This window comes from Schistocerca nitens, unplaced genomic scaffold, assembly GCF_023898315.1.
Source record: "Schistocerca nitens isolate TAMUIC-IGC-003100 unplaced genomic scaffold, iqSchNite1.1 HiC_scaffold_95, whole genome shotgun sequence".
NCBI lineage: Eukaryota > Metazoa > Arthropoda > Insecta > Orthoptera > Acrididae > Schistocerca > Schistocerca nitens.
In genome coordinates this window covers 1-17,860 of record NW_026045640.1, presented here as the reverse complement: position 1 = coordinate 17,860, position 17,860 = coordinate 1, and the positions used below count along the sequence as shown (strand labels likewise).

General features: G+C 54.6%; 41 non-coding genes across 41 annotated transcripts; 33 read left to right on the top strand and 8 right to left on the bottom strand.

Moving 5' to 3' along the window:
• Positions 1–24: 24 nt before the first annotated feature.
• Positions 25–95, top strand: Trnag-gcc (transfer RNA glycine (anticodon GCC)). The gene has a single exon. It is a non-coding gene; the product is annotated as a tRNA-Gly (tRNA).
• A 381-nt stretch (positions 96–476) lies between these two features.
• Positions 477–549, top strand: Trnam-cau (transfer RNA methionine (anticodon CAU)). The gene has a single exon. It is a non-coding gene; the product is annotated as a tRNA-Met (tRNA).
• Positions 550–854: 305 nt separating this feature from the next.
• On the top strand, positions 855–926 carry Trnae-uuc (transfer RNA glutamic acid (anticodon UUC)). Its single transcript has one exon. It is a non-coding gene; the product is annotated as a tRNA-Glu (tRNA).
• Positions 927–1,124: 198 nt separating this feature from the next.
• On the top strand, positions 1,125–1,198 carry Trnai-aau (transfer RNA isoleucine (anticodon AAU)). Its single transcript has one exon. It is a non-coding gene; the product is annotated as a tRNA-Ile (tRNA).
• Positions 1,199–1,794: 596 nt separating this feature from the next.
• Trnag-ucc (transfer RNA glycine (anticodon UCC)) lies at positions 1,795–1,866 on the bottom strand. The gene has a single exon. It is a non-coding gene; the product is annotated as a tRNA-Gly (tRNA).
• A 353-nt stretch (positions 1,867–2,219) lies between these two features.
• On the top strand, positions 2,220–2,290 carry Trnag-gcc (transfer RNA glycine (anticodon GCC)). The gene has a single exon. It is a non-coding gene; the product is annotated as a tRNA-Gly (tRNA).
• A 381-nt stretch (positions 2,291–2,671) lies between these two features.
• Positions 2,672–2,744, top strand: Trnam-cau (transfer RNA methionine (anticodon CAU)). Its single transcript has one exon. It is a non-coding gene; the product is annotated as a tRNA-Met (tRNA).
• Positions 2,745–3,049: 305 nt separating this feature from the next.
• On the top strand, positions 3,050–3,121 carry Trnae-uuc (transfer RNA glutamic acid (anticodon UUC)). The gene has a single exon. It is a non-coding gene; the product is annotated as a tRNA-Glu (tRNA).
• Positions 3,122–3,319: 198 nt separating this feature from the next.
• On the top strand, positions 3,320–3,393 carry Trnai-aau (transfer RNA isoleucine (anticodon AAU)). Its single transcript has one exon. It is a non-coding gene; the product is annotated as a tRNA-Ile (tRNA).
• Positions 3,394–3,989: 596 nt separating this feature from the next.
• Trnag-ucc (transfer RNA glycine (anticodon UCC)) lies at positions 3,990–4,061 on the bottom strand. Its single transcript has one exon. It is a non-coding gene; the product is annotated as a tRNA-Gly (tRNA).
• A 353-nt stretch (positions 4,062–4,414) lies between these two features.
• Trnag-gcc (transfer RNA glycine (anticodon GCC)) lies at positions 4,415–4,485 on the top strand. The gene has a single exon. It is a non-coding gene; the product is annotated as a tRNA-Gly (tRNA).
• Positions 4,486–4,866: 381 nt separating this feature from the next.
• On the top strand, positions 4,867–4,939 carry Trnam-cau (transfer RNA methionine (anticodon CAU)). Its single transcript has one exon. It is a non-coding gene; the product is annotated as a tRNA-Met (tRNA).
• Positions 4,940–5,244: 305 nt separating this feature from the next.
• Positions 5,245–5,316, top strand: Trnae-uuc (transfer RNA glutamic acid (anticodon UUC)). The gene has a single exon. It is a non-coding gene; the product is annotated as a tRNA-Glu (tRNA).
• Positions 5,317–5,514: 198 nt separating this feature from the next.
• Trnai-aau (transfer RNA isoleucine (anticodon AAU)) lies at positions 5,515–5,588 on the top strand. Its single transcript has one exon. It is a non-coding gene; the product is annotated as a tRNA-Ile (tRNA).
• Positions 5,589–6,184: 596 nt separating this feature from the next.
• On the bottom strand, positions 6,185–6,256 carry Trnag-ucc (transfer RNA glycine (anticodon UCC)). Its single transcript has one exon. It is a non-coding gene; the product is annotated as a tRNA-Gly (tRNA).
• A 353-nt stretch (positions 6,257–6,609) lies between these two features.
• Positions 6,610–6,680, top strand: Trnag-gcc (transfer RNA glycine (anticodon GCC)). Its single transcript has one exon. It is a non-coding gene; the product is annotated as a tRNA-Gly (tRNA).
• A 381-nt stretch (positions 6,681–7,061) lies between these two features.
• Trnam-cau (transfer RNA methionine (anticodon CAU)) lies at positions 7,062–7,134 on the top strand. Its single transcript has one exon. It is a non-coding gene; the product is annotated as a tRNA-Met (tRNA).
• Positions 7,135–7,439: 305 nt separating this feature from the next.
• On the top strand, positions 7,440–7,511 carry Trnae-uuc (transfer RNA glutamic acid (anticodon UUC)). Its single transcript has one exon. It is a non-coding gene; the product is annotated as a tRNA-Glu (tRNA).
• Positions 7,512–7,709: 198 nt separating this feature from the next.
• Trnai-aau (transfer RNA isoleucine (anticodon AAU)) lies at positions 7,710–7,783 on the top strand. Its single transcript has one exon. It is a non-coding gene; the product is annotated as a tRNA-Ile (tRNA).
• A 596-nt stretch (positions 7,784–8,379) lies between these two features.
• On the bottom strand, positions 8,380–8,451 carry Trnag-ucc (transfer RNA glycine (anticodon UCC)). Its single transcript has one exon. It is a non-coding gene; the product is annotated as a tRNA-Gly (tRNA).
• A 353-nt stretch (positions 8,452–8,804) lies between these two features.
• On the top strand, positions 8,805–8,875 carry Trnag-gcc (transfer RNA glycine (anticodon GCC)). Its single transcript has one exon. It is a non-coding gene; the product is annotated as a tRNA-Gly (tRNA).
• Positions 8,876–9,256: 381 nt separating this feature from the next.
• Trnam-cau (transfer RNA methionine (anticodon CAU)) lies at positions 9,257–9,329 on the top strand. The gene has a single exon. It is a non-coding gene; the product is annotated as a tRNA-Met (tRNA).
• Positions 9,330–9,634: 305 nt separating this feature from the next.
• On the top strand, positions 9,635–9,706 carry Trnae-uuc (transfer RNA glutamic acid (anticodon UUC)). The gene has a single exon. It is a non-coding gene; the product is annotated as a tRNA-Glu (tRNA).
• Positions 9,707–9,904: 198 nt separating this feature from the next.
• Positions 9,905–9,978, top strand: Trnai-aau (transfer RNA isoleucine (anticodon AAU)). Its single transcript has one exon. It is a non-coding gene; the product is annotated as a tRNA-Ile (tRNA).
• Positions 9,979–10,574: 596 nt separating this feature from the next.
• Trnag-ucc (transfer RNA glycine (anticodon UCC)) lies at positions 10,575–10,646 on the bottom strand. The gene has a single exon. It is a non-coding gene; the product is annotated as a tRNA-Gly (tRNA).
• A 353-nt stretch (positions 10,647–10,999) lies between these two features.
• Positions 11,000–11,070, top strand: Trnag-gcc (transfer RNA glycine (anticodon GCC)). Its single transcript has one exon. It is a non-coding gene; the product is annotated as a tRNA-Gly (tRNA).
• A 381-nt stretch (positions 11,071–11,451) lies between these two features.
• Positions 11,452–11,524, top strand: Trnam-cau (transfer RNA methionine (anticodon CAU)). Its single transcript has one exon. It is a non-coding gene; the product is annotated as a tRNA-Met (tRNA).
• A 305-nt stretch (positions 11,525–11,829) lies between these two features.
• On the top strand, positions 11,830–11,901 carry Trnae-uuc (transfer RNA glutamic acid (anticodon UUC)). Its single transcript has one exon. It is a non-coding gene; the product is annotated as a tRNA-Glu (tRNA).
• Positions 11,902–12,099: 198 nt separating this feature from the next.
• Trnai-aau (transfer RNA isoleucine (anticodon AAU)) lies at positions 12,100–12,173 on the top strand. Its single transcript has one exon. It is a non-coding gene; the product is annotated as a tRNA-Ile (tRNA).
• A 596-nt stretch (positions 12,174–12,769) lies between these two features.
• Trnag-ucc (transfer RNA glycine (anticodon UCC)) lies at positions 12,770–12,841 on the bottom strand. Its single transcript has one exon. It is a non-coding gene; the product is annotated as a tRNA-Gly (tRNA).
• Positions 12,842–13,194: 353 nt separating this feature from the next.
• Positions 13,195–13,265, top strand: Trnag-gcc (transfer RNA glycine (anticodon GCC)). The gene has a single exon. It is a non-coding gene; the product is annotated as a tRNA-Gly (tRNA).
• A 381-nt stretch (positions 13,266–13,646) lies between these two features.
• Trnam-cau (transfer RNA methionine (anticodon CAU)) lies at positions 13,647–13,719 on the top strand. The gene has a single exon. It is a non-coding gene; the product is annotated as a tRNA-Met (tRNA).
• A 305-nt stretch (positions 13,720–14,024) lies between these two features.
• Positions 14,025–14,096, top strand: Trnae-uuc (transfer RNA glutamic acid (anticodon UUC)). The gene has a single exon. It is a non-coding gene; the product is annotated as a tRNA-Glu (tRNA).
• A 198-nt stretch (positions 14,097–14,294) lies between these two features.
• Trnai-aau (transfer RNA isoleucine (anticodon AAU)) lies at positions 14,295–14,368 on the top strand. Its single transcript has one exon. It is a non-coding gene; the product is annotated as a tRNA-Ile (tRNA).
• Positions 14,369–14,964: 596 nt separating this feature from the next.
• Trnag-ucc (transfer RNA glycine (anticodon UCC)) lies at positions 14,965–15,036 on the bottom strand. Its single transcript has one exon. It is a non-coding gene; the product is annotated as a tRNA-Gly (tRNA).
• Positions 15,037–15,389: 353 nt separating this feature from the next.
• Trnag-gcc (transfer RNA glycine (anticodon GCC)) lies at positions 15,390–15,460 on the top strand. Its single transcript has one exon. It is a non-coding gene; the product is annotated as a tRNA-Gly (tRNA).
• Positions 15,461–15,841: 381 nt separating this feature from the next.
• Positions 15,842–15,914, top strand: Trnam-cau (transfer RNA methionine (anticodon CAU)). Its single transcript has one exon. It is a non-coding gene; the product is annotated as a tRNA-Met (tRNA).
• A 305-nt stretch (positions 15,915–16,219) lies between these two features.
• Trnae-uuc (transfer RNA glutamic acid (anticodon UUC)) lies at positions 16,220–16,291 on the top strand. Its single transcript has one exon. It is a non-coding gene; the product is annotated as a tRNA-Glu (tRNA).
• A 198-nt stretch (positions 16,292–16,489) lies between these two features.
• Trnai-aau (transfer RNA isoleucine (anticodon AAU)) lies at positions 16,490–16,563 on the top strand. The gene has a single exon. It is a non-coding gene; the product is annotated as a tRNA-Ile (tRNA).
• A 596-nt stretch (positions 16,564–17,159) lies between these two features.
• Trnag-ucc (transfer RNA glycine (anticodon UCC)) lies at positions 17,160–17,231 on the bottom strand. The gene has a single exon. It is a non-coding gene; the product is annotated as a tRNA-Gly (tRNA).
• Positions 17,232–17,584: 353 nt separating this feature from the next.
• On the top strand, positions 17,585–17,655 carry Trnag-gcc (transfer RNA glycine (anticodon GCC)). The gene has a single exon. It is a non-coding gene; the product is annotated as a tRNA-Gly (tRNA).
• Positions 17,656–17,860: the final 205 nt, after the last annotated feature.

Below are 17,860 nucleotides of genomic sequence, written 5' to 3'. Positions count from 1 at the left end.
AGCGTGAAGTTACTACTGGCCCGAGCATCGGTGGTTCAGTGGTAGAATGCTCGCCTGCCACGCGGGCGGCCCGGGTTCGATTCCCGGCCGATGCATCGTTTTGCTGTTCCCGCGATAATGCTGCCGTGCTGCTTGCGCTCTTGAGATGCACGATCCACAAGAATGTATAGCTGGATTCCCTTGAGAAGAACCGAGAACGCAGCACTCGCGGGTCCCCACTAGGACGCTCGCATCATGTTCTACAGACTAGCGTCGGCCTGGCCTCACAATTTGCTATGTCCAGGTGCCTCCGAGGCACTGAACGTTAACGACAAGGAGTGCTGCCTATCGTTTGCAAAAGCTGCAGCAACACCGCAATCAACTGGGCCGGCAATGCACGTCTAGCAACAGAACACGTTATCCAGGAAGTACAGTGTCTTTACGTCTAACATTGGGTATGGTACTTACCCAGTTTCCAGGAAAAGCGGTTCACCCGTGCCTCGGTAGCGCAGTAGGCAGCGCGTAAGTCTCATAATCTTAAGGTCGTGAGTTCGATCCTCACCTGGGGCATTTAATTTTCTGTGACTGATGGTGATGCTGTCGCTAGGGCACCAACTTATTTCTTGTTTGTTATCCACAACGGTTTCAACGCTTCAGCGGGAAAATGTTTACTCCCTGTTACTGCTACTTACAGCTTCCCTTTCCCTCTTCTCCCAGCACAGCATGAAGCCAAAAGCATTGCTCTGAGACGTTTGAGGTGCGCGCCTTGCCAGTCAGTATGCGCAAAGACGCTCGCAAAGAGAGAAGGGCGCCGACGCGGGACACGACACGAAATGCGACAAGCGACCGTCCGAACCGGCGAAGACACCCCCACATCCGGTGTGGTCTAGTGGCTAGGATACCTGGCTTTCACCCAGGAGGCCCGGGTTCGATTCCCGGTACCGGAACGGAATTTTTTCCACACGAACCGTGACAAGTTTGAGCTGACCGAGCTGCCGTTTCCCGTCCTGCTCGCAATATAGCTACTGTTTCGTGACCGTCAGCAGAATATAGACGAGGGAAGCAGACGTCCGACGACCATAGAAATGGTGTACGGCTTCATGCCATACGTTTCCAGCGCAGGGCTGAGCAACTGCATCTGCCGAGGCCCGTTAGCTCAGTTGGTTAGAGCGTCGTGCTAATAACGCGAAGGTCGTGGGTTCGATCCCCCCACGGGCCACTAGTCTTTTACTACTACGAAAAGGCAGCGCCGATTTCAGCAGGCGAGTGTGATGACCAAAAGATCATCACCCCGCGTGGAAGTTGACAGAGGATCCGAACCCGACTTGTCGGGAAGCGCTACAGCATTCACTCGGCAATGGCCATAATATGTTGAATACACTGGTTCTCAACCGATGAAGACAAGATGAAAGAAAATGTCCGATTGCCGATTTGTAACAACTTTGGCCCTTGTCAGTACTTGGGCGGGTGAGCGCATGGGGACACAGGGTACTGTTGGCAGTTTTACTTCCTATTTTTTCCTTCTCCTTTGTTTTCGGAGCTACAACCCGATTCGGTCATGGACACGCCACCGTGAAAGGAAGGGGGAGTGCTGTGTGCCCATCGCCTCGCCTCTCCTTACCTCTCTCAGTCGTTTCTCGTGCTTGTCGTTTTGATATAGGCCGATTTGAGAGCGTCAGCTCTCGCGTCAGCTGAGCAAAGTCGAGACAAGTCGAGACACACTACAGGCTGGTCTGCAGCGAGTAAGAAGGGGGAAAAAACATTAATTTAAGGGCGCGTGGCGAAAGTACTCATACGCGAAATTAAAAAGCCCGTTGCGGTGGCCGGGAATCGAACCCGGATCAACTGCTTGGAAGGCAACTATGCTGACCATTACACCACCACCGCACAAGGAAGCGCCCCGACGCCGCGCTGTGTCGGCTTCCCGCCTGTCGGCAGCGGCCGAAGGTGATCGTACCTGGCAGGCGCATTTCGAGGTAGGCTAGGGGAGAACATCCAGCCGCATTCGGACAGCGTATCCGCGCACATTTCGCATCCTTTGGCAAGAGTCGGTGTCGGTGCCGGCGCCGGCGACGCAAGAGTACGCAGAGGACCGCGTTCTGGCGGCATTTTTAAGCAGTGCAGTGCAGGATTCAGCGTCTGCAGCATCTTCTCGACAGAATGCTACGGCGCTTGACGGCAGTCCCACTTTCCCTTGAGACATCTGCTCGGCAAGCAGCGTGAAGTTACTACTGGCCCGAGCATCGGTGGTTCAGTGGTAGAATGCTCGCCTGCCACGCGGGCGGCCCGGGTTCGATTCCCGGCCGATGCATCGTTTTGCTGTTCCCGCGATAATGCTGCCGTGCTGCTTGCGCTCTTGAGATGCACGATCCACAAGAATGTATAGCTGGATTCCCTTGAGAAGAACCGAGAACGCAGCACTCGCGGGTCCCCACTAGGACGCTCGCATCATGTTCTACAGACTAGCGTCGGCCTGGCCTCACAATTTGCTATGTCCAGGTGCCTCCGAGGCACTGAACGTTAACGACAAGGAGTGCTGCCTATCGTTTGCAAAAGCTGCAGCAACACCGCAATCAACTGGGCCGGCAATGCACGTCTAGCAACAGAACACGTTATCCAGGAAGTACAGTGTCTTTACGTCTAACATTGGGTATGGTACTTACCCAGTTTCCAGGAAAAGCGGTTCACCCGTGCCTCGGTAGCGCAGTAGGCAGCGCGTAAGTCTCATAATCTTAAGGTCGTGAGTTCGATCCTCACCTGGGGCATTTAATTTTCTGTGACTGATGGTGATGCTGTCGCTAGGGCACCAACTTATTTCTTGTTTGTTATCCACAACGGTTTCAACGCTTCAGCGGGAAAATGTTTACTCCCTGTTACTGCTACTTACAGCTTCCCTTTCCCTCTTCTCCCAGCACAGCATGAAGCCAAAAGCATTGCTCTGAGACGTTTGAGGTGCGCGCCTTGCCAGTCAGTATGCGCAAAGACGCTCGCAAAGAGAGAAGGGCGCCGACGCGGGACACGACACGAAATGCGACAAGCGACCGTCCGAACCGGCGAAGACACCCCCACATCCGGTGTGGTCTAGTGGCTAGGATACCTGGCTTTCACCCAGGAGGCCCGGGTTCGATTCCCGGTACCGGAACGGAATTTTTTCCACACGAACCGTGACAAGTTTGAGCTGACCGAGCTGCCGTTTCCCGTCCTGCTCGCAATATAGCTACTGTTTCGTGACCGTCAGCAGAATATAGACGAGGGAAGCAGACGTCCGACGACCATAGAAATGGTGTACGGCTTCATGCCATACGTTTCCAGCGCAGGGCTGAGCAACTGCATCTGCCGAGGCCCGTTAGCTCAGTTGGTTAGAGCGTCGTGCTAATAACGCGAAGGTCGTGGGTTCGATCCCCCCACGGGCCACTAGTCTTTTACTACTACGAAAAGGCAGCGCCGATTTCAGCAGGCGAGTGTGATGACCAAAAGATCATCACCCCGCGTGGAAGTTGACAGAGGATCCGAACCCGACTTGTCGGGAAGCGCTACAGCATTCACTCGGCAATGGCCATAATATGTTGAATACACTGGTTCTCAACCGATGAAGACAAGATGAAAGAAAATGTCCGATTGCCGATTTGTAACAACTTTGGCCCTTGTCAGTACTTGGGCGGGTGAGCGCATGGGGACACAGGGTACTGTTGGCAGTTTTACTTCCTATTTTTTCCTTCTCCTTTGTTTTCGGAGCTACAACCCGATTCGGTCATGGACACGCCACCGTGAAAGGAAGGGGGAGTGCTGTGTGCCCATCGCCTCGCCTCTCCTTACCTCTCTCAGTCGTTTCTCGTGCTTGTCGTTTTGATATAGGCCGATTTGAGAGCGTCAGCTCTCGCGTCAGCTGAGCAAAGTCGAGACAAGTCGAGACACACTACAGGCTGGTCTGCAGCGAGTAAGAAGGGGGAAAAAACATTAATTTAAGGGCGCGTGGCGAAAGTACTCATACGCGAAATTAAAAAGCCCGTTGCGGTGGCCGGGAATCGAACCCGGATCAACTGCTTGGAAGGCAACTATGCTGACCATTACACCACCACCGCACAAGGAAGCGCCCCGACGCCGCGCTGTGTCGGCTTCCCGCCTGTCGGCAGCGGCCGAAGGTGATCGTACCTGGCAGGCGCATTTCGAGGTAGGCTAGGGGAGAACATCCAGCCGCATTCGGACAGCGTATCCGCGCACATTTCGCATCCTTTGGCAAGAGTCGGTGTCGGTGCCGGCGCCGGCGACGCAAGAGTACGCAGAGGACCGCGTTCTGGCGGCATTTTTAAGCAGTGCAGTGCAGGATTCAGCGTCTGCAGCATCTTCTCGACAGAATGCTACGGCGCTTGACGGCAGTCCCACTTTCCCTTGAGACATCTGCTCGGCAAGCAGCGTGAAGTTACTACTGGCCCGAGCATCGGTGGTTCAGTGGTAGAATGCTCGCCTGCCACGCGGGCGGCCCGGGTTCGATTCCCGGCCGATGCATCGTTTTGCTGTTCCCGCGATAATGCTGCCGTGCTGCTTGCGCTCTTGAGATGCACGATCCACAAGAATGTATAGCTGGATTCCCTTGAGAAGAACCGAGAACGCAGCACTCGCGGGTCCCCACTAGGACGCTCGCATCATGTTCTACAGACTAGCGTCGGCCTGGCCTCACAATTTGCTATGTCCAGGTGCCTCCGAGGCACTGAACGTTAACGACAAGGAGTGCTGCCTATCGTTTGCAAAAGCTGCAGCAACACCGCAATCAACTGGGCCGGCAATGCACGTCTAGCAACAGAACACGTTATCCAGGAAGTACAGTGTCTTTACGTCTAACATTGGGTATGGTACTTACCCAGTTTCCAGGAAAAGCGGTTCACCCGTGCCTCGGTAGCGCAGTAGGCAGCGCGTAAGTCTCATAATCTTAAGGTCGTGAGTTCGATCCTCACCTGGGGCATTTAATTTTCTGTGACTGATGGTGATGCTGTCGCTAGGGCACCAACTTATTTCTTGTTTGTTATCCACAACGGTTTCAACGCTTCAGCGGGAAAATGTTTACTCCCTGTTACTGCTACTTACAGCTTCCCTTTCCCTCTTCTCCCAGCACAGCATGAAGCCAAAAGCATTGCTCTGAGACGTTTGAGGTGCGCGCCTTGCCAGTCAGTATGCGCAAAGACGCTCGCAAAGAGAGAAGGGCGCCGACGCGGGACACGACACGAAATGCGACAAGCGACCGTCCGAACCGGCGAAGACACCCCCACATCCGGTGTGGTCTAGTGGCTAGGATACCTGGCTTTCACCCAGGAGGCCCGGGTTCGATTCCCGGTACCGGAACGGAATTTTTTCCACACGAACCGTGACAAGTTTGAGCTGACCGAGCTGCCGTTTCCCGTCCTGCTCGCAATATAGCTACTGTTTCGTGACCGTCAGCAGAATATAGACGAGGGAAGCAGACGTCCGACGACCATAGAAATGGTGTACGGCTTCATGCCATACGTTTCCAGCGCAGGGCTGAGCAACTGCATCTGCCGAGGCCCGTTAGCTCAGTTGGTTAGAGCGTCGTGCTAATAACGCGAAGGTCGTGGGTTCGATCCCCCCACGGGCCACTAGTCTTTTACTACTACGAAAAGGCAGCGCCGATTTCAGCAGGCGAGTGTGATGACCAAAAGATCATCACCCCGCGTGGAAGTTGACAGAGGATCCGAACCCGACTTGTCGGGAAGCGCTACAGCATTCACTCGGCAATGGCCATAATATGTTGAATACACTGGTTCTCAACCGATGAAGACAAGATGAAAGAAAATGTCCGATTGCCGATTTGTAACAACTTTGGCCCTTGTCAGTACTTGGGCGGGTGAGCGCATGGGGACACAGGGTACTGTTGGCAGTTTTACTTCCTATTTTTTCCTTCTCCTTTGTTTTCGGAGCTACAACCCGATTCGGTCATGGACACGCCACCGTGAAAGGAAGGGGGAGTGCTGTGTGCCCATCGCCTCGCCTCTCCTTACCTCTCTCAGTCGTTTCTCGTGCTTGTCGTTTTGATATAGGCCGATTTGAGAGCGTCAGCTCTCGCGTCAGCTGAGCAAAGTCGAGACAAGTCGAGACACACTACAGGCTGGTCTGCAGCGAGTAAGAAGGGGGAAAAAACATTAATTTAAGGGCGCGTGGCGAAAGTACTCATACGCGAAATTAAAAAGCCCGTTGCGGTGGCCGGGAATCGAACCCGGATCAACTGCTTGGAAGGCAACTATGCTGACCATTACACCACCACCGCACAAGGAAGCGCCCCGACGCCGCGCTGTGTCGGCTTCCCGCCTGTCGGCAGCGGCCGAAGGTGATCGTACCTGGCAGGCGCATTTCGAGGTAGGCTAGGGGAGAACATCCAGCCGCATTCGGACAGCGTATCCGCGCACATTTCGCATCCTTTGGCAAGAGTCGGTGTCGGTGCCGGCGCCGGCGACGCAAGAGTACGCAGAGGACCGCGTTCTGGCGGCATTTTTAAGCAGTGCAGTGCAGGATTCAGCGTCTGCAGCATCTTCTCGACAGAATGCTACGGCGCTTGACGGCAGTCCCACTTTCCCTTGAGACATCTGCTCGGCAAGCAGCGTGAAGTTACTACTGGCCCGAGCATCGGTGGTTCAGTGGTAGAATGCTCGCCTGCCACGCGGGCGGCCCGGGTTCGATTCCCGGCCGATGCATCGTTTTGCTGTTCCCGCGATAATGCTGCCGTGCTGCTTGCGCTCTTGAGATGCACGATCCACAACAATGTATAGCTGGATTCCCTTGAGAAGAACCGAGAACGCAGCACTCGCGGGTCCCCACTAGGACGCTCGCATCATGTTCTACAGACTAGCGTCGGCCTGGCCTCACAATTTGCTATGTCCAGGTGCCTCCGAGGCACTGAACGTTAACGACAAGGAGTGCTGCCTATCGTTTGCAAAAGCTGCAGCAACACCGCAATCAACTGGGCCGGCAATGCACGTCTAGCAACAGAACACGTTATCCAGGAAGTACAGTGTCTTTACGTCTAACATTGGGTATGGTACTTACCCAGTTTCCAGGAAAAGCGGTTCACCCGTGCCTCGGTAGCGCAGTAGGCAGCGCGTAAGTCTCATAATCTTAAGGTCGTGAGTTCGATCCTCACCTGGGGCATTTAATTTTCTGTGACTGATGGTGATGCTGTCGCTAGGGCACCAACTTATTTCTTGTTTGTTATCCACAACGGTTTCAACGCTTCAGCGGGAAAATGTTTACTCCCTGTTACTGCTACTTACAGCTTCCCTTTCCCTCTTCTCCCAGCACAGCATGAAGCCAAAAGCATTGCTCTGAGACGTTTGAGGTGCGCGCCTTGCCAGTCAGTATGCGCAAAGACGCTCGCAAAGAGAGAAGGGCGCCGACGCGGGACACGACACGAAATGCGACAAGCGACCGTCCGAACCGGCGAAGACACCCCCACATCCGGTGTGGTCTAGTGGCTAGGATACCTGGCTTTCACCCAGGAGGCCCGGGTTCGATTCCCGGTACCGGAACGGAATTTTTTCCACACGAACCGTGACAAGTTTGAGCTGACCGAGCTGCCGTTTCCCGTCCTGCTCGCAATATAGCTACTGTTTCGTGACCGTCAGCAGAATATAGACGAGGGAAGCAGACGTCCGACGACCATAGAAATGGTGTACGGCTTCATGCCATACGTTTCCAGCGCAGGGCTGAGCAACTGCATCTGCCGAGGCCCGTTAGCTCAGTTGGTTAGAGCGTCGTGCTAATAACGCGAAGGTCGTGGGTTCGATCCCCCCACGGGCCACTAGTCTTTTACTACTACGAAAAGGCAGCGCCGATTTCAGCAGGCGAGTGTGATGACCAAAAGATCATCACCCCGCGTGGAAGTTGACAGAGGATCCGAACCCGACTTGTCGGGAAGCGCTACAGCATTCACTCGGCAATGGCCATAATATGTTGAATACACTGGTTCTCAACCGATGAAGACAAGATGAAAGAAAATGTCCGATTGCCGATTTGTAACAACTTTGGCCCTTGTCAGTACTTGGGCGGGTGAGCGCATGGGGACACAGGGTACTGTTGGCAGTTTTACTTCCTATTTTTTCCTTCTCCTTTGTTTTCGGAGCTACAACCCGATTCGGTCATGGACACGCCACCGTGAAAGGAAGGGGGAGTGCTGTGTGCCCATCGCCTCGCCTCTCCTTACCTCTCTCAGTCGTTTCTCGTGCTTGTCGTTTTGATATAGGCCGATTTGAGAGCGTCAGCTCTCGCGTCAGCTGAGCAAAGTCGAGACAAGTCGAGACACACTACAGGCTGGTCTGCAGCGAGTAAGAAGGGGGAAAAAACATTAATTTAAGGGCGCGTGGCGAAAGTACTCATACGCGAAATTAAAAAGCCCGTTGCGGTGGCCGGGAATCGAACCCGGATCAACTGCTTGGAAGGCAACTATGCTGACCATTACACCACCACCGCACAAGGAAGCGCCCCGACGCCGCGCTGTGTCGGCTTCCCGCCTGTCGGCAGCGGCCGAAGGTGATCGTACCTGGCAGGCGCATTTCGAGGTAGGCTAGGGGAGAACATCCAGCCGCATTCGGACAGCGTATCCGCGCACATTTCGCATCCTTTGGCAAGAGTCGGTGTCGGTGCCGGCGCCGGCGACGCAAGAGTACGCAGAGGACCGCGTTCTGGCGGCATTTTTAAGCAGTGCAGTGCAGGATTCAGCGTCTGCAGCATCTTCTCGACAGAATGCTACGGCGCTTGACGGCAGTCCCACTTTCCCTTGAGACATCTGCTCGGCAAGCAGCGTGAAGTTACTACTGGCCCGAGCATCGGTGGTTCAGTGGTAGAATGCTCGCCTGCCACGCGGGCGGCCCGGGTTCGATTCCCGGCCGATGCATCGTTTTGCTGTTCCCGCGATAATGCTGCCGTGCTGCTTGCGCTCTTGAGATGCACGATCCACAAGAATGTATAGCTGGATTCCCTTGAGAAGAACCGAGAACGCAGCACTCGCGGGTCCCCACTAGGACGCTCGCATCATGTTCTACAGACTAGCGTCGGCCTGGCCTCACAATTTGCTATGTCCAGGTGCCTCCGAGGCACTGAACGTTAACGACAAGGAGTGCTGCCTATCGTTTGCAAAAGCTGCAGCAACACCGCAATCAACTGGGCCGGCAATGCACGTCTAGCAACAGAACACGTTATCCAGGAAGTACAGTGTCTTTACGTCTAACATTGGGTATGGTACTTACCCAGTTTCCAGGAAAAGCGGTTCACCCGTGCCTCGGTAGCGCAGTAGGCAGCGCGTAAGTCTCATAATCTTAAGGTCGTGAGTTCGATCCTCACCTGGGGCATTTAATTTTCTGTGACTGATGGTGATGCTGTCGCTAGGGCACCAACTTATTTCTTGTTTGTTATCCACAACGGTTTCAACGCTTCAGCGGGAAAATGTTTACTCCCTGTTACTGCTACTTACAGCTTCCCTTTCCCTCTTCTCCCAGCACAGCATGAAGCCAAAAGCATTGCTCTGAGACGTTTGAGGTGCGCGCCTTGCCAGTCAGTATGCGCAAAGACGCTCGCAAAGAGAGAAGGGCGCCGACGCGGGACACGACACGAAATGCGACAAGCGACCGTCCGAACCGGCGAAGACACCCCCACATCCGGTGTGGTCTAGTGGCTAGGATACCTGGCTTTCACCCAGGAGGCCCGGGTTCGATTCCCGGTACCGGAACGGAATTTTTTCCACACGAACCGTGACAAGTTTGAGCTGACCGAGCTGCCGTTTCCCGTCCTGCTCGCAATATAGCTACTGTTTCGTGACCGTCAGCAGAATATAGACGAGGGAAGCAGACGTCCGACGACCATAGAAATGGTGTACGGCTTCATGCCATACGTTTCCAGCGCAGGGCTGAGCAACTGCATCTGCCGAGGCCCGTTAGCTCAGTTGGTTAGAGCGTCGTGCTAATAACGCGAAGGTCGTGGGTTCGATCCCCCCACGGGCCACTAGTCTTTTACTACTACGAAAAGGCAGCGCCGATTTCAGCAGGCGAGTGTGATGACCAAAAGATCATCACCCCGCGTGGAAGTTGACAGAGGATCCGAACCCGACTTGTCGGGAAGCGCTACAGCATTCACTCGGCAATGGCCATAATATGTTGAATACACTGGTTCTCAACCGATGAAGACAAGATGAAAGAAAATGTCCGATTGCCGATTTGTAACAACTTTGGCCCTTGTCAGTACTTGGGCGGGTGAGCGCATGGGGACACAGGGTACTGTTGGCAGTTTTACTTCCTATTTTTTCCTTCTCCTTTGTTTTCGGAGCTACAACCCGATTCGGTCATGGACACGCCACCGTGAAAGGAAGGGGGAGTGCTGTGTGCCCATCGCCTCGCCTCTCCTTACCTCTCTCAGTCGTTTCTCGTGCTTGTCGTTTTGATATAGGCCGATTTGAGAGCGTCAGCTCTCGCGTCAGCTGAGCAAAGTCGAGACAAGTCGAGACACACTACAGGCTGGTCTGCAGCGAGTAAGAAGGGGGAAAAAACATTAATTTAAGGGCGCGTGGCGAAAGTACTCATACGCGAAATTAAAAAGCCCGTTGCGGTGGCCGGGAATCGAACCCGGATCAACTGCTTGGAAGGCAACTATGCTGACCATTACACCACCACCGCACAAGGAAGCGCCCCGACGCCGCGCTGTGTCGGCTTCCCGCCTGTCGGCAGCGGCCGAAGGTGATCGTACCTGGCAGGCGCATTTCGAGGTAGGCTAGGGGAGAACATCCAGCCGCATTCGGACAGCGTATCCGCGCACATTTCGCATCCTTTGGCAAGAGTCGGTGTCGGTGCCGGCGCCGGCGACGCAAGAGTACGCAGAGGACCGCGTTCTGGCGGCATTTTTAAGCAGTGCAGTGCAGGATTCAGCGTCTGCAGCATCTTCTCGACAGAATGCTACGGCGCTTGACGGCAGTCCCACTTTCCCTTGAGACATCTGCTCGGCAAGCAGCGTGAAGTTACTACTGGCCCGAGCATCGGTGGTTCAGTGGTAGAATGCTCGCCTGCCACGCGGGCGGCCCGGGTTCGATTCCCGGCCGATGCATCGTTTTGCTGTTCCCGCGATAATGCTGCCGTGCTGCTTGCGCTCTTGAGATGCACGATCCACAAGAATGTATAGCTGGATTCCCTTGAGAAGAACCGAGAACGCAGCACTCGCGGGTCCCCACTAGGACGCTCGCATCATGTTCTACAGACTAGCGTCGGCCTGGCCTCACAATTTGCTATGTCCAGGTGCCTCCGAGGCACTGAACGTTAACGACAAGGAGTGCTGCCTATCGTTTGCAAAAGCTGCAGCAACACCGCAATCAACTGGGCCGGCAATGCACGTCTAGCAACAGAACACGTTATCCAGGAAGTACAGTGTCTTTACGTCTAACATTGGGTATGGTACTTACCCAGTTTCCAGGAAAAGCGGTTCACCCGTGCCTCGGTAGCGCAGTAGGCAGCGCGTAAGTCTCATAATCTTAAGGTCGTGAGTTCGATCCTCACCTGGGGCATTTAATTTTCTGTGACTGATGGTGATGCTGTCGCTAGGGCACCAACTTATTTCTTGTTTGTTATCCACAACGGTTTCAACGCTTCAGCGGGAAAATGTTTACTCCCTGTTACTGCTACTTACAGCTTCCCTTTCCCTCTTCTCCCAGCACAGCATGAAGCCAAAAGCATTGCTCTGAGACGTTTGAGGTGCGCGCCTTGCCAGTCAGTATGCGCAAAGACGCTCGCAAAGAGAGAAGGGCGCCGACGCGGGACACGACACGAAATGCGACAAGCGACCGTCCGAACCGGCGAAGACACCCCCACATCCGGTGTGGTCTAGTGGCTAGGATACCTGGCTTTCACCCAGGAGGCCCGGGTTCGATTCCCGGTACCGGAACGGAATTTTTTCCACACGAACCGTGACAAGTTTGAGCTGACCGAGCTGCCGTTTCCCGTCCTGCTCGCAATATAGCTACTGTTTCGTGACCGTCAGCAGAATATAGACGAGGGAAGCAGACGTCCGACGACCATAGAAATGGTGTACGGCTTCATGCCATACGTTTCCAGCGCAGGGCTGAGCAACTGCATCTGCCGAGGCCCGTTAGCTCAGTTGGTTAGAGCGTCGTGCTAATAACGCGAAGGTCGTGGGTTCGATCCCCCCACGGGCCACTAGTCTTTTACTACTACGAAAAGGCAGCGCCGATTTCAGCAGGCGAGTGTGATGACCAAAAGATCATCACCCCGCGTGGAAGTTGACAGAGGATCCGAACCCGACTTGTCGGGAAGCGCTACAGCATTCACTCGGCAATGGCCATAATATGTTGAATACACTGGTTCTCAACCGATGAAGACAAGATGAAAGAAAATGTCCGATTGCCGATTTGTAACAACTTTGGCCCTTGTCAGTACTTGGGCGGGTGAGCGCATGGGGACACAGGGTACTGTTGGCAGTTTTACTTCCTATTTTTTCCTTCTCCTTTGTTTTCGGAGCTACAACCCGATTCGGTCATGGACACGCCACCGTGAAAGGAAGGGGGAGTGCTGTGTGCCCATCGCCTCGCCTCTCCTTACCTCTCTCAGTCGTTTCTCGTGCTTGTCGTTTTGATATAGGCCGATTTGAGAGCGTCAGCTCTCGCGTCAGCTGAGCAAAGTCGAGACAAGTCGAGACACACTACAGGCTGGTCTGCAGCGAGTAAGAAGGGGGAAAAAACATTAATTTAAGGGCGCGTGGCGAAAGTACTCATACGCGAAATTAAAAAGCCCGTTGCGGTGGCCGGGAATCGAACCCGGATCAACTGCTTGGAAGGCAACTATGCTGACCATTACACCACCACCGCACAAGGAAGCGCCCCGACGCCGCGCTGTGTCGGCTTCCCGCCTGTCGGCAGCGGCCGAAGGTGATCGTACCTGGCAGGCGCATTTCGAGGTAGGCTAGGGGAGAACATCCAGCCGCATTCGGACAGCGTATCCGCGCACATTTCGCATCCTTTGGCAAGAGTCGGTGTCGGTGCCGGCGCCGGCGACGCAAGAGTACGCAGAGGACCGCGTTCTGGCGGCATTTTTAAGCAGTGCAGTGCAGGATTCAGCGTCTGCAGCATCTTCTCGACAGAATGCTACGGCGCTTGACGGCAGTCCCACTTTCCCTTGAGACATCTGCTCGGCAAGCAGCGTGAAGTTACTACTGGCCCGAGCATCGGTGGTTCAGTGGTAGAATGCTCGCCTGCCACGCGGGCGGCCCGGGTTCGATTCCCGGCCGATGCATCGTTTTGCTGTTCCCGCGATAATGCTGCCGTGCTGCTTGCGCTCTTGAGATGCACGATCCACAAGAATGTATAGCTGGATTCCCTTGAGAAGAACCGAGAACGCAGCACTCGCGGGTCCCCACTAGGACGCTCGCATCATGTTCTACAGACTAGCGTCGGCCTGGCCTCACAATTTGCTATGTCCAGGTGCCTCCGAGGCACTGAACGTTAACGACAAGGAGTGCTGCCTATCGTTTGCAAAAGCTGCAGCAACACCGCAATCAACTGGGCCGGCAATGCACGTCTAGCAACAGAACACGTTATCCAGGAAGTACAGTGTCTTTACGTCTAACATTGGGTATGGTACTTACCCAGTTTCCAGGAAAAGCGGTTCACCCGTGCCTCGGTAGCGCAGTAGGCAGCGCGTAAGTCTCATAATCTTAAGGTCGTGAGTTCGATCCTCACCTGGGGCATTTAATTTTCTGTGACTGATGGTGATGCTGTCGCTAGGGCACCAACTTATTTCTTGTTTGTTATCCACAACGGTTTCAACGCTTCAGCGGGAAAATGTTTACTCCCTGTTACTGCTACTTACAGCTTCCCTTTCCCTCTTCTCCCAGCACAGCATGAAGCCAAAAGCATTGCTCTGAGACGTTTGAGGTGCGCGCCTTGCCAGTCAGTATGCGCAAAGACGCTCGCAAAGAGAGAAGGGCGCCGACGCGGGACACGACACGAAATGCGACAAGCGACCGTCCGAACCGGCGAAGACACCCCCACATCCGGTGTGGTCTAGTGGCTAGGATACCTGGCTTTCACCCAGGAGGCCCGGGTTCGATTCCCGGTACCGGAACGGAATTTTTTCCACACGAACCGTGACAAGTTTGAGCTGACCGAGCTGCCGTTTCCCGTCCTGCTCGCAATATAGCTACTGTTTCGTGACCGTCAGCAGAATATAGACGAGGGAAGCAGACGTCCGACGACCATAGAAATGGTGTACGGCTTCATGCCATACGTTTCCAGCGCAGGGCTGAGCAACTGCATCTGCCGAGGCCCGTTAGCTCAGTTGGTTAGAGCGTCGTGCTAATAACGCGAAGGTCGTGGGTTCGATCCCCCCACGGGCCACTAGTCTTTTACTACTACGAAAAGGCAGCGCCGATTTCAGCAGGCGAGTGTGATGACCAAAAGATCATCACCCCGCGTGGAAGTTGACAGAGGATCCGAACCCGACTTGTCGGGAAGCGCTACAGCATTCACTCGGCAATGGCCATAATATGTTGAATACACTGGTTCTCAACCGATGAAGACAAGATGAAAGAAAATGTCCGATTGCCGATTTGTAACAACTTTGGCCCTTGTCAGTACTTGGGCGGGTGAGCGCATGGGGACACAGGGTACTGTTGGCAGTTTTACTTCCTATTTTTTCCTTCTCCTTTGTTTTCGGAGCTACAACCCGATTCGGTCATGGACACGCCACCGTGAAAGGAAGGGGGAGTGCTGTGTGCCCATCGCCTCGCCTCTCCTTACCTCTCTCAGTCGTTTCTCGTGCTTGTCGTTTTGATATAGGCCGATTTGAGAGCGTCAGCTCTCGCGTCAGCTGAGCAAAGTCGAGACAAGTCGAGACACACTACAGGCTGGTCTGCAGCGAGTAAGAAGGGGGAAAAAACATTAATTTAAGGGCGCGTGGCGAAAGTACTCATACGCGAAATTAAAAAGCCCGTTGCGGTGGCCGGGAATCGAACCCGGATCAACTGCTTGGAAGGCAACTATGCTGACCATTACACCACCACCGCACAAGGAAGCGCCCCGACGCCGCGCTGTGTCGGCTTCCCGCCTGTCGGCAGCGGCCGAAGGTGATCGTACCTGGCAGGCGCATTTCGAGGTAGGCTAGGGGAGAACATCCAGCCGCATTCGGACAGCGTATCCGCGCACATTTCGCATCCTTTGGCAAGAGTCGGTGTCGGTGCCGGCGCCGGCGACGCAAGAGTACGCAGAGGACCGCGTTCTGGCGGCATTTTTAAGCAGTGCAGTGCAGGATTCAGCGTCTGCAGCATCTTCTCGACAGAATGCTACGGCGCTTGACGGCAGTCCCACTTTCCCTTGAGACATCTGCTCGGCAAGCAGCGTGAAGTTACTACTGGCCCGAGCATCGGTGGTTCAGTGGTAGAATGCTCGCCTGCCACGCGGGCGGCCCGGGTTCGATTCCCGGCCGATGCATCGTTTTGCTGTTCCCGCGATAATGCTGCCGTGCTGCTTGCGCTCTTGAGATGCACGATCCACAAGAATGTATAGCTGGATTCCCTTGAGAAGAACCGAGAACGCAGCACTCGCGGGTCCCCACTAGGACGCTCGCATCATGTTCTACAGACTAGCGTCGGCCTGGCCTCACAATTTGCTATGTCCAGGTGCCTCCGAGGCACTGAACGTTAACGACAAGGAGTGCTGCCTATCGTTTGCAAAAGCTGCAGCAACACCGCAATCAACTGGGCCGGCAATGCACGTCTAGCAACAGAACACGTTATCCAGGAAGTACAGTGTCTTTACGTCTAACATTGGGTATGGTACTTACCCAGTTTCCAGGAAAAGCGGTTCACCCGTGCCTCGGTAGCGCAGTAGGCAGCGCGTAAGTCTCATAATCTTAAGGTCGTGAGTTCGATCCTCACCTGGGGCATTTAATTTTCTGTGACTGATGGTGATGCTGTCGCTAGGGCACCAACTTATTTCTTGTTTGTTATCCACAACGGTTTCAACGCTTCAGCGGGAAAATGTTTACTCCCTGTTACTGCTACTTACAGCTTCCCTTTCCCTCTTCTCCCAGCACAGCATGAAGCCAAAAGCATTGCTCTGAGACGTTTGAGGTGCGCGCCTTGCCAGTCAGTATGCGCAAAGACGCTCGCAAAGAGAGAAGGGCGCCGACGCGGGACACGACACGAAATGCGACAAGCGACCGTCCGAACCGGCGAAGACACCCCCACATCCGGTGTGGTCTAGTGGCTAGGATACCTGGCTTTCACCCAGGAGGCCCGGGTTCGATTCCCGGTACCGGAACGGAATTTTTTCCACACGAACCGTGACAAGTTTGAGCTGACCGAGCTGCCGTTTCCCGTCCTGCTCGCAATATAGCTACTGTTTCGTGACCGTCAGCAGAATATAGACGAGGGAAGCAGACGTCCGACGACCATAGAAATGGTGTACGGCTTCATGCCATACGTTTCCAGCGCAGGGCTGAGCAACTGCATCTGCCGAGGCCCGTTAGCTCAGTTGGTTAGAGCGTCGTGCTAATAACGCGAAGGTCGTGGGTTCGATCCCCCCACGGGCCACTAGTCTTTTACTACTACGAAAAGGCAGCGCCGATTTCAGCAGGCGAGTGTGATGACCAAAAGATCATCACCCCGCGTGGAAGTTGACAGAGGATCCGAACCCGACTTGTCGGGAAGCGCTACAGCATTCACTCGGCAATGGCCATAATATGTTGAATACACTGGTTCTCAACCGATGAAGACAAGATGAAAGAAAATGTCCGATTGCCGATTTGTAACAACTTTGGCCCTTGTCAGTACTTGGGCGGGTGAGCGCATGGGGACACAGGGTACTGTTGGCAGTTTTACTTCCTATTTTTTCCTTCTCCTTTGTTTTCGGAGCTACAACCCGATTCGGTCATGGACACGCCACCGTGAAAGGAAGGGGGAGTGCTGTGTGCCCATCGCCTCGCCTCTCCTTACCTCTCTCAGTCGTTTCTCGTGCTTGTCGTTTTGATATAGGCCGATTTGAGAGCGTCAGCTCTCGCGTCAGCTGAGCAAAGTCGAGACAAGTCGAGACACACTACAGGCTGGTCTGCAGCGAGTAAGAAGGGGGAAAAAACATTAATTTAAGGGCGCGTGGCGAAAGTACTCATACGCGAAATTAAAAAGCCCGTTGCGGTGGCCGGGAATCGAACCCGGATCAACTGCTTGGAAGGCAACTATGCTGACCATTACACCACCACCGCACAAGGAAGCGCCCCGACGCCGCGCTGTGTCGGCTTCCCGCCTGTCGGCAGCGGCCGAAGGTGATCGTACCTGGCAGGCGCATTTCGAGGTAGGCTAGGGGAGAACATCCAGCCGCATTCGGACAGCGTATCCGCGCACATTTCGCATCCTTTGGCAAGAGTCGGTGTCGGTGCCGGCGCCGGCGACGCAAGAGTACGCAGAGGACCGCGTTCTGGCGGCATTTTTAAGCAGTGCAGTGCAGGATTCAGCGTCTGCAGCATCTTCTCGACAGAATGCTACGGCGCTTGACGGCAGTCCCACTTTCCCTTGAGACATCTGCTCGGCAAGCAGCGTGAAGTTACTACTGGCCCGAGCATCGGTGGTTCAGTGGTAGAATGCTCGCCTGCCACGCGGGCGGCCCGGGTTCGATTCCCGGCCGATGCATCGTTTTGCTGTTCCCGCGATAATGCTGCCGTGCTGCTTGCGCTCTTGAGATGCACGATCCACAAGAATGTATAGCTGGATTCCCTTGAGAAGAACCGAGAACGCAGCACTCGCGGGTCCCCACTAGGACGCTCGCATCATGTTCTACAGACTAGCGTCGGCCTGGCCTCACAATTTGCTATGTCCAGGTGCCTCCGAGGCACTG